An 18,572-nucleotide genomic window follows, 5' to 3' on the forward strand; every position below is an offset into this window, starting at 1 on the left:
TCCAAGGCAGGTACAAAGAATAACACCTCACTGAGAAATAAGGCAAAGCTTGCATCACTGGTTCTAAGCCCTGCCTGAATAAACCCTGAGACGCCTCTGACACCTCCTTGGCAGAGGAACACTGCCACTTCAAACAGGAGGATCGGGAGTGTTTCAGTCAAAGAGTTCTTATAGCCTGGCCTCAGCCTGTGGCTTGTACAGGAAAGAAGGGAAATTGCCATCAGTACTATACTGTATACTTTATTTGATTCATCCTCATATTGGACATGGCAGCTGGGTTATAAGTGAACGTTTAAATTATGAGAATAATTGGCATTGTAGTTCACAAAATCTATGTTCTTGTTGCAAGAGGTGTCAGTACTGAATCAATTCCCTATACAGATAGAACCCAAAACAACTGAAGTAATAACTTTGTTTTGTGGATGGATTAGTGCCTGTTGAGTGAGAGACACCTGAGGAACAGTGGGAAGCTACAGTTAAGGAGTGTCGAAAAGGACTTGCCTAAAAAAATGAGTAAAAAGGAGTGACAAGGGAAACAGAGGGCAAGCCTGGACTGAGCACTGTACTCACCACCGAGAAGATCACACGTACCTGCTGTGGGAAGCAACCCCACAGGCAGGGGAGGTGGGGTATAAGCCATGCCAGACCTCTGTCATTCCTGTTTCTGTCTCTCATTTGTTGTCTTTTCCCTTCTGAGATACCAGCAAGATCGTGTCCCAAATGCTACAGAAAGTATTACACGGAAAGGAACCAAAGTTCCTTTTTGTTACACACACCCATGTCACCAGCCACAGACCCACCCAAACTGAGTACCTGCAGGCAAAATGGGGAAAATATTGGATTACAAGGAATTTAGGGAAAAGTAGTAATCATTGGGGCATGGAATGTCCAAAAGGAGAGAGATGGATTTGTTTTACATTTGATCTTAGAGATATAGTGTAAGATTCGGTAAAAAAGCAATTAGTAAACAAAAAGGTGAAACCAGCACAGCAGTCTAGCTCTGTATTAACCCCAAATTATATACTGCATCGTATTATAGGACTCCAAGCAGTTATAGAGGAGATAACAAACAAAGCTGCTCAGGCACTGGAATTAATACTGAGTCAGCAAAGCCAAACTATAACTGTAGTGTATTAAAATAGGTTGGCTTTATGCTATTTATTGGCTAAAGAATGGGGTGTACAGATTGTTGAAAATAGATGGCAATGAGGGCGTCATCCTGGAAAAAACAAAGGATATCAGAAAAAAATTATGACCCTGGTATCAGTCCAAAAACAACCAAAGGGAAAATAATGTTAAAAACTAACAGGTGGGGTAATGTATTGAGAATGGAATGGTGGAAGAAATTAGGATTCTTCCTTTTATGTGTTACAAGTGTTTTGATATTTCTTCTTTGTTTAATCCCATGTTTTATTTGATTACCAACAGAGTCCAAAGAATGCAAGAGGATAAGAAATATTGCTCAAGCCAAATGATTTATAAAGAATAGGAGGAGGGATTGTGACAAATGCATATTTATGATTGGCTTTTCGCAAGTGTACAATGAATATTATATGTGTCATGTTAGAAAGTTATGCTGTATTAATTCTCTTACATATTGTGTTAAGCGTAGTTTTAGGTTACAACATAATATTAAAATAGAGATTATGTATGTGGGGGGAGTTTTCTTTTTAGGAATGAGATACTCGCTTCAAGGAACACCTCAATCTTCCAAAGGAGAGGAATTTATGGCTTCTTATCAGAAGAAGCTAATTTCTTCAGGCCTTGCTCAGACTCCAGGACGCCAGGGGATTAAAGGAAACAGTTGACATACAAATCCTGCTGGATACCCAAATCCAATCCTAAATGATCTCAAATCCCAAATCCCGGATCCAAAAATGAGGTGGCAATGCTCGAGGAGGGGTTGGGGGCACTGAAAGGGGTCCTGGTGCCTCCAGGTGTGGGGTCAGTGCTCAGCAGAAGAAGCTGCCCGGGAATCCCTCGCCCCCCGCCAAATCCCAGCCAGGCGTAAAAAACAAAGTTCACTCTTTGAGGTTTCTAAAAGTTTAATGAGAGATAAAAAAGCTTTGGCTATAAACACATTCCAAGTGTCACTGTCCCTGATGATGTCACCGCCCTGATGACATCACAGCAGTGACACCAATGTCCTGAAGCAGCCTCAGGGATGTCCTCCATGTCTCTTTGGCACTTCTCAGCCACCACACAGCCACAGGGGGCATCAGGGTCACAACAGGAGCTCCAGATGAGGGTGTTGATGTCCCCAAATGACCCCAGCAGGTGACGTGTGGCCAGGCAGTAGCTGGCCTCCCACAGCCATTCAGCCTTGGCCACCTTGGCCACCAAGTCCCTTGGGACATCAGGAGACACCTCCTTTGTCCCCTTCAGGGTGGCCTTGACGTCCCCGAGCTGGCGCAGCAGCTCCGAGGGGAACACAGTGGCTTCGTCACAAGTGGCCACCAAGTCCCCCAGCAGCCCCAGGGTCACCTCTGCCTGCTGCCACATCATGGCAACCAGCTGGCTGGAGCCACCTCGGCCTCTCCTATGTCCTCTGCAATGTCCTCTTTAATGTCCTCTCCCTTGTCCTCGCCCATTGCCCATCCCATGGCCTCTCCCATGGCCTTTATTATGGCCTCTCCCGTGTCCCCTTCCGCGGCCTCTCTGATGGCCTTCCTTACGGCCACAGCGGTGGCCTGGCCAATGGCCACGTCCCTGCAGGCGTCCCAGAGCTCGGTGGCCTCCTCCACCAGCAGGAACCAGCTGTGCACCAGCGTGGCCACCGGCCCCCACCAGTCACTGGCCGCGCTTGTCACCAGGTCCCAGGTGACCCCCGGGGTGCTCTCATGGGTGGCCAGGGCCCAGCCCAGGGAGGTGACATCGCAGCGCCACCAGGTGACACTGACCTGGGCCAGTGTGTCACGGAGGAGATCGATGAAACTCTCCAGGGCCGGGTGAGGTACCTTGGGGACACAGCCAGCATCATGTCCCTGTCCAGACTGGCCGTGGTGGCCACCAGCTCGCCCAGGATGGTCACCTCAGTGGCCTGCTGCTCCAGCAACTGGGAAGGGGATGGGGAGGTGTCAGGGACCTCATGGCACTTGTGGCCTCCTGCAGTAGCCCCTGTGCCCTCCCGGGGTCCCCTTTGTCCCCTCCTGTAAGAGGCCGTCTGAAGACCCTCACCCATTTGTCTGCTGATTGCCACGAGAAGGAAAAACCCCCCTGCTGCAGTTCCGGCTTGGAGAAGGCAACAGTGCAGGTGCAGCCACTGCACTGTCACGGCAGCTGTTCCCAACCAGGCCTGGCAAGAACTTGGCAAGAATTTGGCCAGGACTTGGCAAAGACCCGGCATGGAGCCAGCACAGGGCGGCTGCTGCAGTGCCTACTCCACTCTCCACCCTTAAGCTGAATGAACTGTTGGGGTGACCCTGGTGGTCTCTCACTGCAGACCCCTCACCTGCCTCATTACAACCGTGACAGAGATCAAGAACCCTCTCCCCAAGGACTGAGACTGAGACCCCCACCACAGAGAGTGGGGGGGAGAATGACATGATCTGCTCTGCTCAAGTAACTTCAATGGACTTATTCTTCATTGTGTTCATCCTGCCCAGATGGTTTTCAGTAGATTTGCCTGTTCCCCCCACAGCAATTTCAGTAGACTCTCATTGCTCTGCATGTTCCCCCCTTTTCCCTCTGTGGACTATAACTGGACCCCTGGGCTGGGCAGGACTTTGCAGACTCTCCCCAGCCCAACAAGACGGATCCTCATGGTCCAGACCAGTGAGGATCTGGCCTGTGTTGGCAGCTATTCCCATCCCCCTCTCCTCTCTCTCCCTCTCTATCCTTCTTATTTCTTTTCTGGCCCCACTATGGCATTTATTGTTCAGGCCCCTAATAAAAGTGCATTTGTTGTGATTAAACTGATAGTCCCCTGCTGTTTGTCTTTTGCACTTTGGGATCGGCTAAGGAACCATCACGACACCCGCTACCAGCGGATCGTGACACCCCCCAGGAGACCTGGCCCGAGCTCCCCTTCCCCGCTCACCTGCGGGATGGGGGGCGATGATCCCACAGGTGGGGGCTGCGAATTCAGGCAGGGCTGACCGCGCGCTTCTCTCTGCTCTGCTCCATCTGCCTTTAAACCTCCTCTTCCTCTTCCTGACGCCCCTCCTCTTCCATCCCCCCTCCTCCTCCTCCTCCTCCTCCCTAAGCCCACCTCCCGCTCCTCCTGCATCCCTGCCCTTGTCTCCCTGCCCTTCCTTCCCCCACCACCTGTTCTCTAACCCCACCGCCTTCTGCTCCCTCATCCCTCATCTTCCATCGCTCCTCCTCCTCCTCCTGTGTCCCGTCCCCACCTCCTTCTCCTCTTCCATCCCTTCCCTTCCATCCCCCCTCCTCCTCCTCCCCCTCCTCCTCCTCCTCCTCCTCCTCCTCCTCGCTATCCCCACCTCCTTCTCCTCTTCCATCCCTCCTCTCCCACCCCTCCTCCTCCACCTCCTCCTCCTCCCTAAGCCCACCTCCCACTCCGCCTTCGTCCCTCCCCCTCCTCTTCCCCGGCAGCGCTGGGAGGGACTGGGCTCTACCGGAATCCTACTGGGATCCTACTGGGAGTGACTGGGACTGTACTGGTATCATACTGGGATCATACTGGAACCATACTGGGATCGAATGGGACTGTACTGTCTTTGTACAGACACCATAGTGCCCCACACAATCGCCGCTCCCGAAGGGCGAACCGTGAGGGGAAAGGGGCGAGGAAAGGGCGGGACCGTGAGGGGAAAGGGGTGGCTCAGGCCAAGGGCGGAACTGTGAGGGGACACTCTGTGAGGCGGCGCTCTGCAAACAGAACTGCCATGGACTGGAAATGAACGGCAAAGAAATCAGTAAGTCTGAAAGTTTTATTTGCTATCAAATACATCCCAGCCACCCAGCCCCACACAATCCCCATCTCACCGCTCCAAACTGGGATCCCACTTCTCCCAATCTCCTCCCAACCGCATCTCAGCCTGGCAGCTGTAGAATCAAGAGTGTTTGGTGTGGGATTAAGGTTTTTTTTTGTGGTGGACACAAGCAATTTGAGGTGGGATTAAGGCTCTGTGGGTTAAAATTCAGTTGTTTTCAGTGGGATGTGAGTGGTTTTGAGGTGAAAGATCGATCCCTCTTGGCTTTTGGAGCGCAGAGAGATTGAGAAGAGAAAAAAATAAAGGTCAACACTAAAGGAGAAGCAGCCAGGTGTGTTCCAAACATGGATGATAGGGAATGTGGGTCACCAGGGCTGTGCCCAATGTGGGTTCTCCAGTGGGGGATGGAGTTTAGCTCTTCTCGCACTCGGGGCACTCACAGGGCTTCCCTTACCGGTGCCTCCGTTGGTGTTCAGTCAAGTGAGAGCTCTGTGAGAATCTCTTCCCACACTGGGGACACTCGTAGGGCCTCTCCCCAGTGTGGATGCGGCGGTGCCTGATGAGGTTGGAGTTCTGCCTGAATCCCTTCCCGCAGTCGGGGCAGCGGAAGGGCCTCTCCTCTGTGTGAACCGGATAGTGCTGGAGGAGATGGGAGCTGGACTGAAACCCCTTCCCACACTCAGAACACTCGTAGGGCCTCTCCCCAGTGTGGGTCCTCTGGTGCATGATCAGGCTGGAGCTCCAGCTGAAGCTCTTCCCACACTCCCCACACTCGTAGGGCCTCTCCCCAGTGTGGATGCGCCGGTGCTGGATGAGGGTGGAGTTTTCCCTGAATCCCTTCCCGCAGTCGGGGCAGCAGAAGGGCCTCTCCTCCGTGTGTACCGGATAGTGCCGGAGGAGACAGGAGCTGGTCTGAAACCTCTTCCCACACTTGGAACACTCGTAGGGCCTCTCCCCAGTGTGGGTCCTCTGGTGCCTGATCAGCTCGGATCTCCACCTGAAGCTCTTCCCACACTCCGAGCACCTGTGGGGCTTCTCCCCATCATGGAGCTGCTCAGGTTCCCCCAGCTCCGAGCTCTGGCTCCATCTCCGGCCGCCTCCCCGGCCCAGGGTGGGTCTTTCCCCCTCAGATCCCCGCGATCTGCGTTTGCAGCCCCTCCTCGTGCGGGATCTCCAGGGCTTTTCCTCCCCGTCGGGTTCCTGCGCCCTGGAGCCGCTCAAAACGGCCTCTTCCACCAGGTTCTGCCGCGGGGATTTGTCCTCCCTGCTCTCCATCCTCAGCTCCTGCCCTGGGGGACGAAGGACAAGGAGAGGCTCTTCCTCTTCCTCGCAGCCTCCCAGGGGCTGGGAATGAGAAATGCTGGTCTGGGGAAAACAAGGGATGAGCATGATGAGTTGGAAGCTCCCTCTGTCCCAGTCCATCCCTAGAAGTCCCTGGCCACGTGGGCTCCATAAAAACCTCCCAAACACCGAGATCCAGCCCTGAAAAAGCCTCCCAGGAGTTCCCTGTCCCTGCTGCCTCCCCTTTGCTGTTCGGGGCTCCCCCCTGTCCCAGCTGCTGGGGTCACGCTTGGATTGGGGGTCCCCCTTCTCCTCGCTGCCCGCCCTCCCCAGGCTGCCGGGAGTCCCAGCAATCCCAAAAGCTCCCCCCTCTTGGCTCTCCCCATTCAGGGGTGCCGGGGCTGTTTGGGCTCCCGGGCTCCCTTCTCCCCTTCTCCCCTGCTCTGGGCTGCAGGGGCTCCAAGGAGTCCCCCCAAGGGGACTTTTCCGCTCCGCTTTGCAGTTCTTCCTTCTCCAAACATCCCCCCAAAAAACCCAACCCAGGCACCCCCCAGGAAACCTGGCCCGAGCTCCCCCTCCCCGCTCACCTGCGAATTCAGGCAGGGCTGACCGCGCGCTTCTCTCTGCTCTGCTCCATCCGCCCTTGTCCTTCCTCTTCCTCTTCCTGCCGCCCCTCCTCTTCCATCCCCCCTCCTCCTCCTCCTGCCCCTCGCTATCCCCACCTCCTTCTCCTCTTCCATCCCTCCCCTTCCATACCCCCTCCTCCTCCTCCTGTGTCCCATCCCCGCCTCCCGCTCCTCCTTCATCCCTGCCCTTCCCTCCCTCCTCCTCCTCCCCCAGCAGCAGCGACACCCTCGGTTCCCGTTCCCGCAGCCCCGGCAGCCCGCAGCAGGAGCGGGGATGGAGCCGGGACAGGTCGGGACGGGCAGCGCGGGGCTCTCGGCTGCTCCCAGCCGCTGTTCCAGGGGGGAACCCGGCCCGGGCCAAAGGAGAGGCAAACTGGGGAAACTGGGGGCTGCACATCCAAACTGGGGCTGCCTGGGGACCCTGCCTGGGCACTGCCGGCCCTTGGGGCTCCTCTCAGGAGATCAGGAGGGGGGAACGCAGAGAGGGCTCGGGGATGCCAGGAGTGGCAGCACTGGGAAGGACTGGTTTGTACTGGGATTGTACTGGAATCATACTGGGAGCAGCTGGGCCCATGCCAGGGCAGACTGCAGTCACCCCGAGGGAGACTGGGATCGTACTGGGATCACACTGACACAGAGTAGGAGCCTACGGGGAGCAACTGAGACCATGCTGGGGGCAAATGGGATATACTGGGAGTGACTGGGAGCATGATGAGGGTGACTGGGAGCAGCTGTGAGCAACTGAGATCATGCTAGGAGCAACTGGGAGGAACTGGGAGTCACTGGGTGCCTGCTGGGGATGACTGGAAACGACTGGGCTTATACTGGGATCATGCTGGAGGTGACTGGGATCATAGTGGCAGTGAGTGCCACGACACTGAGGCTGACTGGGAGCGGTTGTGAGCAAATGGGATCGCGCTGGAAGGAACTGGGAGTGAGTGGGAATATGCTGGAAGGAACGGGGGGACACTGTGAGAGACTGGGAGGGACAGTGAGGGTGAAAGGGGCAACTGGAACCATGTGGAGCACAACTGGTTCATATTGGCACTGACTGGGAGCACACTGGCGTCATCTCTGGATCATACTGGGAGGGACTGGACTAATACTGGGAGTGTCTGAGAGTGACTGGGAACACACCATGCACAGCATCCCTGTACTGGGGGTGACTGGGAGCAACTTGGAGCACTCTGGGAGCAAATGGCATCATACTGGGATTGACTGGGCTGATGTAGCTGGAGGCAACTGGGACCATACTGCGAGTGATTGGAAGTTACTGGGATTATACTGGGACCATACTGGGAGTGCTGGCATGTGACAAGGATCATACTGGAGGTTACTGGGCTCATACTGGTGATGAAAGGGAGCAACTGGGATCCCACTTTGGGCTACTGGGAGCAACTGAGAAAAACTGGGATCATGCTGCAAGCAAACTGGAGGAATTGGGAATGACTGGATGCAGGCTGGAGACAACTGGGACATACTGGGCATGACTGAGATCATACTGGGATAACAAGCACCTTACTGGGATCACTGGGAGTGTCTGGGAATGACCACAGAGATGCTGAAGGCAACTGGGATTTACTGGGGATGTCTGTAACCTTACTGGGGTGACTGGGAACACACTGGGAACAACGGGGACCATGCTGGGGAGAACTGAGAGCGAGTGGAAGTGAGTGGGTCTACACCGGGGACAACTGGGCATGACTGGGACCATGCTGGGAGCAACTGGGATCATATGGGGAGTGATGGGGTTGATACAAGGGACAACTGGGGGCAACTGGGATCACACTGGGGAGAACAGGAAGCAACTGAAAGCATGCTGGGGGCAACTGGGATCCTACTGGATCTTACTTGGAGCAACTGGGATCAGGCTGGAAGCAATTGAGGACAACTGGAGTGACTGGGAACATGGTGGGAGCAACTGGGATACACTGGGAGAGACTGAAACCACAGTGGGGGTAAATGGGAACAACTGGAACCAGAGTGGATGATAATGGGAGCAGCTGTGCCCATGCTGGATTCATACTGGGATCCTACTGGAACTGGCTGGCATCATACTGGGAATGACTGGAAGTGTGCTGGCTGTGACTGGAACCATGCTGGAGGTGACTGGGAGCAACTGGGTCCACCCTGGGAGTGACAGGGAGTCATTCTGGGCAGGGCTGGAATCATACTGGGAGTGACTGGAACCATACTGGGGGGGACTGGGTGCAGCTGGGATCATCCTGGGAGCCACTGGGATTTCAGCAGGTGTGAATGGATCCTGGCTGGGGGTCACTGGGAGCTACTGGGCCCATGTTGAGAGGAAAATCTGGACACATTGGAAGCAACTGGGACTACCTGGAAGGTACTGGAACCGTGCTGAGGGGACTGAGACCACAAATGGGGAAACTGGGTTCATACTGGGAGCGACTGGGACCACACTTTGGGCAACTGCCAGAAACTGGGATCATGCTGGAGGCAACTGGGAGTAACTGGGAAAGACTGGGATCATTCTGAGGTCATCAAAACCTTACTGGGCCAACTGGAATACACTGGGAGTGTCTGTGACTAAACTGGGGGGACTGGAACCACACCGGGAACAGCTGGGGCCATGCTGGGGACAGCTGAGAGTGAGTGGGACCATGCTGAGTGGGACTGGGACTATTCTAGGGACACCTGGGATCATACTGGGAGGAACTGGGAACAATTGCAACCATTCTGGCAGCAACTGGGATCATACTGGGATCACAGTGGGAGCAGCCGGGTCCATGCTGGGTGGGACTGGGAGGAGCCAGGTCCATGGAGGGTGACTGGAATCATACTGGGATTGACTGGGAGTGGCTGTGAACAACTGGAATCATGCTGAAAGTAACTGGGAGGAAGTGGGAGGGACTGGGAGTATGCTGGGAGTGACTGGGATATACTGGGAGAGACTGGGAGTCATAGGGATCATACTGGTGGTTACTGGGGTCATGTTGGCATTGACAGGGAGCAACTGGGATCACACTGGGGGGCACTGGCATCATACTGGGAGTGACTGGGATCATACTGGGATTACAGTGGGTGCCAAGGGACCCTGACTGGGGGTTACTGGGAGCTGCCAGGCCCATGCTGGGAGCCAAATGCACACACACTGAGAGCAACTGGGAGCAACTGGGAATGACAGGAGTCATGCAGGTGACAACTGGGATGTACTGGCAGTGACTGGGATAAAACTGGGGGCAGCTGAACCATGCTGAGGTAACTGGGAGTGCCTGGCAAAGACACTGGGAATGTTCCAGGCAACTGGGATGTACTGGGAGTACCTAAGAACACGCAGGTGGTGACTGGGACCACACTGGGAGCCACTGGGAATGTGCTGGGGGCAACTGGGACCATGCTGGGGGCAAGTGTGAGTGACTGGGGCCCTGCTGGGGCAGACTGGGATCATACTGGACTCATATTGGGATCATACTGGGAGTGACTGGGACTATACTAGGAGCAACTGGGAGAAGTGGGAACACACCCGAGAAAAGTGGGAGCAACTGGGACTTGCTGAGGGCAAATAGCGTCATAATGGGGAATGACTGAGAGTGACTGGGCTCATACTGGGAGAAACAGGGATCCTGCAGGGAGTGAGGGGAAGTGACCAGGGTGATACTGGGACTGACTGGGCTCATCCTGGGAGTGGCCAGGAAACTGGAAGCACACAGGGGTAGGAACTGGGCACCTGCTGGGAGCAGCCCCTGGCGGCCCCGGTACCCCCGAACCCCTTTCCCGGCCATGCCGCCCCTCCAGCCCCAGCACCCCCATTGCCGGGTGCCGGCACTGCCAGGGGTCCCCCCTCTCGGGGTCCCCGCTGGGGCTCCTGGGGCTCTCCTCTCTCTGCGCTCCCGCCCAGGGAAGCCGCGGCTCTCCCGGGGCTCCCCAAATCCGGGGTCCCCCCGCCGCTCCCGCCGCTCCCGTGCGGTCCCCACGCGGCCCCGGCAGAGCTCGGAGGGCCCGGCCGGGAAGCCCAACCCGCACCGCGGGGGGACCCGCATCCCCCCGGCCCCGCCGGGGCTCTGCCGCCACCCGCACCGGGACCCCCCAAAAACACCTCCCGGGGACCCCCGATGTCCCCCCCGAGGGCAGCTGCGGCTCGGCCTTGGAGCCCTGCCAGCTCCAAACATCCCCCCAAAAACCCCAAACCCAGGGAGCCCCGGGATATTTGGGGCCAGCTCCCCCTCCCCGGGCACCTGCGGGATGGGGGCGACGCTCCCGGGGTGCTGCGAGTTCAGACAGAGCCGGAGCCCCGCGGTTCATCCTCCCCGCTCCTCCTGCTGCTCCCGCTGCCGCTCCGCCTCTTCCTCCCTCCTCCTCCTCCTCCTCCTCCTCCTCCTCCCCGCAGCCGCGGGAGGGGCGGGGATGGAGCCGGGACAGGTCGGAACGCAGAGACGGGTGGGGGGATGCCAGGAGTGACTGGGCTGTACTGGGATCATACTGGGAGCAGCTCCTGGGTGGCTGATCCTACTGGGATCATACTGGGAGTGAGGAGGAGCAGCGCGGTGGCTCCAGCGCTGGGGCTGGGGGCGCTCCTGGCGGGCGAGGGGGAAGTGGGACCCCGGCACCGGGACCCTGAATCGCCATTGCCGGCACAGGGACCCCCCCTGCTCCCCTTATCCTGCACAGGGACCCCCCTGAATCCCCCATTTCCGGACATCAGGGCCCTCTGCTCCCCTTTTCCCTGCTCCCAGCCTCTAGATTTCCCGTGTGCCTGATCCTGGAACACCTTGGACCCCCATTGCTGCCTTTCCCAGCCCCCAGCCCCACCTTTGTGCAAAGCCAGAGACCCTCTGAACTCCCCCTTCCCAAACACCCTGGGTGTCCCCACCCTGGTACCCCTTTTTGGGAAACCCTGGACTCCCCTTTCCTGGGCTCAAGGACCCCTGGAACTCCCTTCTACCTCTCCATCCCTGCCCCCCCATTTCCGTGACCCTGAGACCCCCCTGCACCCCCATTCCTGAGAACCAAGACACCCTTTTACCCCTTTGCCTGGCACTGAGACCCCCCTGCACCCCCTTATCCGGCACCAACACAACCTGTTCCCATCCCCCACCTCCCTCAGCCCCCAGTCCCACCCTTTTCCCTGACCTGGCACCCCTGGGCCCCCATTCCTGCCTTTCCCAGCTCCCACCTCCTCCTTTCCTCACACTCAGGAGCTCTGGCACCCCCTTTCCTGGGCACAGGATTCCCTGGACACCCCATCCCAGCTCTCCCAGTCCCTGCACCCCCTTTCCTTGGCTCTCAGCCCCTGAACCTCCTTCCCAGCTCTGCCATCTCTTCATGTCCCCCTTTTCCTTGGCCTGTGGACCCCCTGGATCCCCAAACTCTCACTTTCAGCCCCCTCAGTTCCCCCAAATCTCTGTGTCCCCCCAGTTTTCCACTCCCTGCAGTTCCTGGAAGTGGCGCTGTCAGAGCCCGGCCCGGGGGTCCCCCAGTCCTTGATTGTGGGGGACGTGGACGGGACCCTCTGCGAGCGCTGCGGCAGCGAGCGGGGCCGGATGGAGGCACAGACACCGGGGATGGGGGCGGGAGCTGAGCTGGGATATTGGGATAGCCAGAGTTGGGATATTGGGATAGCCAGAACTGGGATATTGGGATAGCCAGAGCTGGGATATTGGGATAGCCAGAGCTGGGACATTGGGATAGCCAGAGCCGGGATATTGGGATAGCCAGAGCTAGGATATTGGGATAGCCAGCGCTGGGATATTGGGATAGCCAGAGCTGGGATATTGGGACAGCCAGAGCTGGGATATTGGGATAGCCAGAGCTGGGATATTGGGATAGCCAGAGCTGGGACATTGGGATAGCCAGAGCCGGGATATTGGGATACCCAGAGCTAGGATATTGGGATAGCCAGAGCTGGGATATTGGGACAGCCAGAGCTGGGATATTGGGATAGCCAGAGCTGGGATATATGGATAGCCAGAGCTGGGATATTGGGATAGCCAGAGCTGGGATATTGGGACAGCCAGAGCTGGGATATTGGGATAGCCAGAGCTGGGATATTGGGATATCCAGACCCAGCTCAAGGACAGGAACCGGCCCGTGGCCGACAGTGACCTGGAGACGGGGCCGGTACAACCAGAGCAGGGGCAGTGGGGGGAGCCGGGGGCTGGGCTGGGATCTGTGGGAATGGAGGACTCTGAGGGGCTGGGATGGGATCTCTGGGGATGGGGGGGATCTGTGGGGCTGGGATGGGAATCCAGGGAGCTCCAAGAGGCTCCCTGGGGCTGGGACATGTCTCCATGGGTCTGTTCTCTCCTCGTTCCCAGGTCTCCACAAGGTGCAGGGGGTTTCCAGCTGTGACCTCCTGTCCAACAGAGCATCCATGGATTCCACCAGTACGGCTACGAGGGCTGGGATTTCATCTCCTTCCAGCTGGGATCCAGGAGCTTTGCAGTGTCCAACAGTGCCGTCTGGATATCCCAGAGGTGCTGGGAACACAAAGGGATCATGGTGGAGCAGATGAAGCATTACCTGGGACACACCTGTGTGGAAAGGCCCCCAAAATACATCAGATATGGTCGGGAGGCTCTGGAGCACAAAGTTGGGTGTGGGAACGGAAGGGCAATTCCTATGGGAATGGGGGATTCAGTAATGGAGGACTTGGGAATGCAGGAATTGCCATGGAATTTCCATGGCCAGATCTCAGTCTCATCCCAGTCAGGTGAGAATTCCATGGATGGACCCCCCCTAACCCACTGCCATGGGGAAATGATCGGAATTGATGACCATTGCAATGAGAGCAGTGCAATGAGAAGTAATCCCTGCTGGGATTCCATGGGACATTGATCCCAATCCTTTGCCCAGGCCGGCTCTGCTGTGCCTGTGGCAGCACCAGGGGAGTGCCCTGTCCCTGCCCTGAGCCCAGCACAAGCCTTTCCTTGGGTGTTCCGTGCCCTGCCCGGGGCAGGAGGGCACTGCCGGAGCAGCTTTGGTGGCCCCGGGCACCCGGCTGGGCTGCAGCCACTGCAGGGGCACCAGGGGAATGTTCCAGAGCAGAACTGAAAGCAAACAGCAGTTTCTGGAGGGGATTCTGCCCCTGGGCCTGTGCTGGGAGCCCAAGGGCAACAGCCCAAAGTGCTGGGGCTCAGTGTCCCTCGGCCAGGCTGTGTTCCCTGGCTGTGCCCTGTCCCTCTGATATGCCCTGTCCCTGTCCCCTGTCCCTTGGCTGTGCCCTGTCCCTGTCCCTGTCCCCTGTCCCTTGGCTGTCCCCTGTCCCTTGGCTCTGTGATGCCAGGGGTGGCAGCAGGACCTGGGGCAGTTCTGGGGGAGAACAACCCTGAGCCCCAGCTGGGCCAGTTCCCCCAGTTCCCCCCAGGCCACTCCCAGCATGGGCCCTGTGGCTCCCAGTCACCCCCAGTATGGTCCCACTCACTTCCAGTTACATTCAGTGTGATCCCAGTATCATCCTGGTCACTCCCTGTGTGATCCCAGCATGATCCCAGCATGTTCCCAGGTGTTCCCATTCATCCCTATAATAGTTCCAGGCAGTCCCAGTATGGTTCCAGTCCTTCCCAGTATGATCCCAGTATGAACCCAGTCACTCTCATTATGGTACCATTTGCTCCCAGTAAGGTCCCAGTCACTCCAAGTCACCCAGTATGATTCCAGTCACTCCCAGTATGATTCCAGTCACTCCCAGATAGTCCCAGTATTATTGCAGTAACTTCCTTTGTGGTTCCTCTGTGATCCCAGTCACTCCAGGTTAATGCTGCCTGGGGTCCCAGGGGTCCATCTGACCCCCGGGCTGCCGCTGCCGTGGGTGTCCGGATAGCGCTGCGCTGTCAGGCTCAGCCTGTCTGGGTCCCTCGGCTCAGCTCCCAGCCACAGGCAACTTAGCGAGCACCTCTGGAGTGATTTCAGCTCTGTGAGTTCAGCTCTTGGTGATTTCGCTCTGTGCTGGTTTAATGTTTTTGCTGGGGTTACCCAAACACTGTGGCAGGCTGTGGGCTAATCCAGCCGAAGGCACACGGTACGGTGAGGAGCATCCAGGCAGCAGCGAGGACAACACCAACAGAGACAATTTTCATCTTTGGACAAGGATGGGGCTTTTAATAGGGAATATTCAGACAAAACTTGTCTGATTTTCAGGAGGTCTTGTGTTCAACTCAGAGGAGTTCTTGTCACTGTTTGTGGGAGTCGTGTTTGCAGTGCCTAGGTATGGTTTTATGTTTTTCCTGGGTACCATCTTGGACCAGATGGTAGTAGAACACACGCATACCCTCTACCCCAAGTAATCAGCTGGAAAGGCCCAGAAATTTGATGTGTTTCTGGGTCCTTCACTAGCACTGATGGTTTCTCAGTGAGCTTTGCCTGGGTGGTGTTTGCAAAGTGGCAAAGTATTGGCGGGTCAGGCTCTGATGTTGTGGTTCTGGTCCCCACAAGTGAGGAATGGCAGCCCCAGGCTCAGAGCCAGTCAGAAAGCCAAGCAAGTGAGAGCAGAGGGAGGGCACCCTGCCAGTCTCTCTTGGGCATGGCCACAAAACAGCCCCTGCTGCTTCTTCCTCCGCCTGTGTTTGGGCTGTGCTGGTGGCAGAGGCAGCCAGGCTGTGCTCTGCCTTCCAGAGCCTGTTGGGAGCGGGCATGAAAAGCGCTGTGTGCACAGCGGAGAGGCCTGGAAGGTGCTGGCAAGAGCGTCCTGCGGGAGCAGGGCTCTGGGCTCTGGCTGGGAACAGCCTGGTCTTGGTGCCGTGGGCGCAGGCAGGAGTTGAGGCAGGTGAAGAGGCACTGAGCAGCTTGTGTTTGTAGAGGGCCTGGGGCTGCCCGTCTGAGCCTCCATCTGGAAAGGCACTTGGGGGAATAGGAGCTAGAGCTGGAGTGCCTGTCCTGAAAGGACATGAAGTCCTTCAGCCTTGCCAGCGTTTCCTAAGGGTGTGTTGGTGTTGAGCAGAAAAGCTGCACATTTGGGGAAATGCCTTTGGAGGACAGGGGCTTGCTTCTCAAGGAAAGTGCTTCCCAGGGAGCTCCCAGTGAGGCAGGTGCAAGTGTCCCCCTTTGGCTCTCTGTGCTCCTTTCAGTCCTTGAGGCCCGCTGCACTTGGAAGAGGGGCAGGGGAAGGGAGAAGGCTGTGAAGAGCAGGTTTGGCATCCACCTGGACCTGCAGAGACCAACCCAAGCACCTGCAGCAGCGTGTGTTACCCCCCCTTTGGACAGAGGGGTGAGCAGAACCATCTCTGTCCATCTGTGAGCCCCAGAGCTCTCTGTGGGAGCTGTGAATTAAAAGGCCTTTACACACTCACGTTTCACATCTTCCCTGTCTGCTGTGTTTCAGCTCCTGGCAAGTTGCATTTGCCTCCTGCTTGCTGGGAGCTGCTGTGGCCCAGGGCCAGCACAGAGCTGGGCTGGGTGGGCCAGGCAGTGTGGTGGAGAGTCTTGGCTGATCTTGGTGTGTGCCTGGCCTCGGCAAAGGCTTGGAAGGTTTGCCTCCCAAATGTCCTGCTCACTGGCTCTCCCTGTGCATCTTGGAGAGCACAAGGGAGGCATTTCTGGCAGCTGGGCATCAGCAGGCCTTCCAATGGGGGCGTGTTGTGGAGCGAGCCCAGCTGAGATACCCTGAGAGGAGCCCAGGGCTCCTTGCTCCTCTCTGCTGGCCCGTGAGCGTCTGTCTGCTCTCGGGATGGCCCTGGCTGTGTCACAGGTGCTGCGTGGGCACGAGACAGCCGCTCCTGTCCCGCTGGGTCTCAGCAGTGCCTGGCAGCCGTCCTGCATCCACGTCAGGATGCTGGCCAAGAGAGGCCCTGGAAGCTGAGGCAGCTGATTTGAAGCTTTTGCAGGTGCCAACAGGTCAAGGCCAACAGTGTTCCCTCAGGATACAGCATTCCTGAGGGGCTTCCCCAGAGCTGCCTGATGCCACCCACTCCTTGTGGCACCAGTTACTTTCCTGTGGAAGGTTCTACCTTCCCCAAGAGCACAGAGGGAGCTGGAGAAAGACCTGGCCAGGCTGCTCTCCATCCTTTACCAGCAGCCCTGGGTGAGCAGAGTAGTCCCAGCTGAGCGCAGATGTGCCAATGGAACAGCCGTGCACGGGAAGGCTCAGAGGGAAGGATGATCCAGGATCCATAGGCCTGGCAGCCTGAGCTTTCTCCAGGGGAAGGCCTTGGAGCAGATCCTCCTGAGTGCCATCCCACAGCATGTGCAGGGAACCAGGGGGTCTGCTGGAGGGTGGGAAAGCTCTGCAGAGGGACGGGGACAGTTGGGGGTTCTGGTGGGGTGTTGGGGGCTTGTGTGGGAGTTTAGGGGGGTGGTGTTGGTGGGGTGTTGGGGAAGGAGTTGTCTGGAAGGTGAGAGGTCCAGGCTGGAATTTGAGTCAGTTTGAAGGCAGCATCTGTGGTTTGGCACAGCTTTGGTTACAGAGGGCTCAGCTCTGTATATATGTCAATATCTCTGACTTTTCCTCTTCATGGTCCTGATTCTCCTGCAGGAAACAAGGGGGGAGAGCTGTACTTTACTGGCCACTTAGGTATCTCTGCCAGGGGGAGAATTAGCCCCTTTTCTTTCTACTCAGAGCTTTTATTCCTTAAGAAAGTTAGGATATTATCATCCCCTCATAGAAAACCATTTGCAAACCAAAGAATGGCCCTTGGTTTTGCCCTTTAAGTGTGTAGTGTTATGTTCTGTAAAGTGACCCTCAGTGGATGAGGTTAAGGCAAATGAGTTGCTGCTTTGAGATGGGAAGCAAAATTCCAAATCTTCATCTCATCACACCATCCCAATTAATTTGGGAAGTTTGCACCATTTTGGAACTACTTGAGTTGTGCAATGGGAGTAAAACTTTCCTGAACTGAGGATTCTTACTTGCCAGATTCTTCTGTGCCTTTGCTGCTAAGGTGTTTTTGTGCTGAAGGCAATAACTTCAATGAGAAAATAATTTCAGCATGCGGTAAGAGCTTCTGACAGAGACCAAGTGTTGCCAGCAGTTGCTCCAGGTGCTCCTGCCAACAGCCCCTGCAGGCAGGAGCACAGCCCCCAGTGCAGGTGGGTTTGGCTCCCTCTGGCACAGAAGCCCCCAGGGGCACAGGTCTCTGGGGCAGGAGACGGGCACCAGCGCTGCCAGGGCTCGGGGGGTGGCAGGTCTGCTTGGGCAGGGACTCTGCCTCACCTGCTGGTGTCAGCGCTCCCCGGGCCCCAGGGCTCAGAGCAGCATTCCTGCCCTGGCCCACAGTTCCTTGTGTGTGCCACACCCACGGGTTTAGGATGGCCACGGGCCGGGATGTGTTCCAAGGAGGCTGTGGCAGCTTCCATGGAAGGTCCCATTCCCTTCCCAGCGCGGCTGTGTCAGCAGCCCTGGGGGCTCCTGCTGCCCTGAGCCCGCAGAGCAGGGCAGCGTTTGCTGATGGTCTGAGCCGTTCCTAAAGATCCTGTTGGGCTGTCTGACACACCTGGGGCAAGGCATTCCTTCCAACCTGGGCCACTCTGGGGGGGCTGGGGGTGGCCCCAGGGCAGGTGGCAGAGTGTGCAGGGGCCCTTTGTGACACGGTGCAGCATGGTCACCGTGGCATGGAACGGGACAGGGTATCCAAGGGCCCTTTGTGACACGTGGTGACACAGGAGCTGGTGGTGACAAGAGCACACCACAGTGCTCGGTGCACGCGACAAGGACAGGACGGGACAGAGCAGTGCTGTGAGGAGCCCCTGCACAGCGCACTCGTTCGTGTCTGACCCAGAGCTTTTCCGAGGTGTTACTCCTGCAGCTGACCTCGAAGCCAGACCACAGGACTTGCTGACCCGTGGCCGTCCCGAGGCTTCTCTTCTGCAGGTGCCC

At 57.2% G+C, this 18,572-nt stretch overlaps 1 pseudogene; it reads right to left on the minus strand.

The window, feature by feature from the left end:
- Window positions 1-18,572, minus strand: part of LOC140681564 (uncharacterized) — a 115,951-nt pseudogene that overhangs the window by 12,593 nt on the left and 84,786 nt on the right.

This window comes from Taeniopygia guttata, chromosome 37, assembly GCF_048771995.1.
Source record: "Taeniopygia guttata chromosome 37, bTaeGut7.mat, whole genome shotgun sequence".
NCBI lineage: Eukaryota > Metazoa > Chordata > Aves > Passeriformes > Estrildidae > Taeniopygia > Taeniopygia guttata.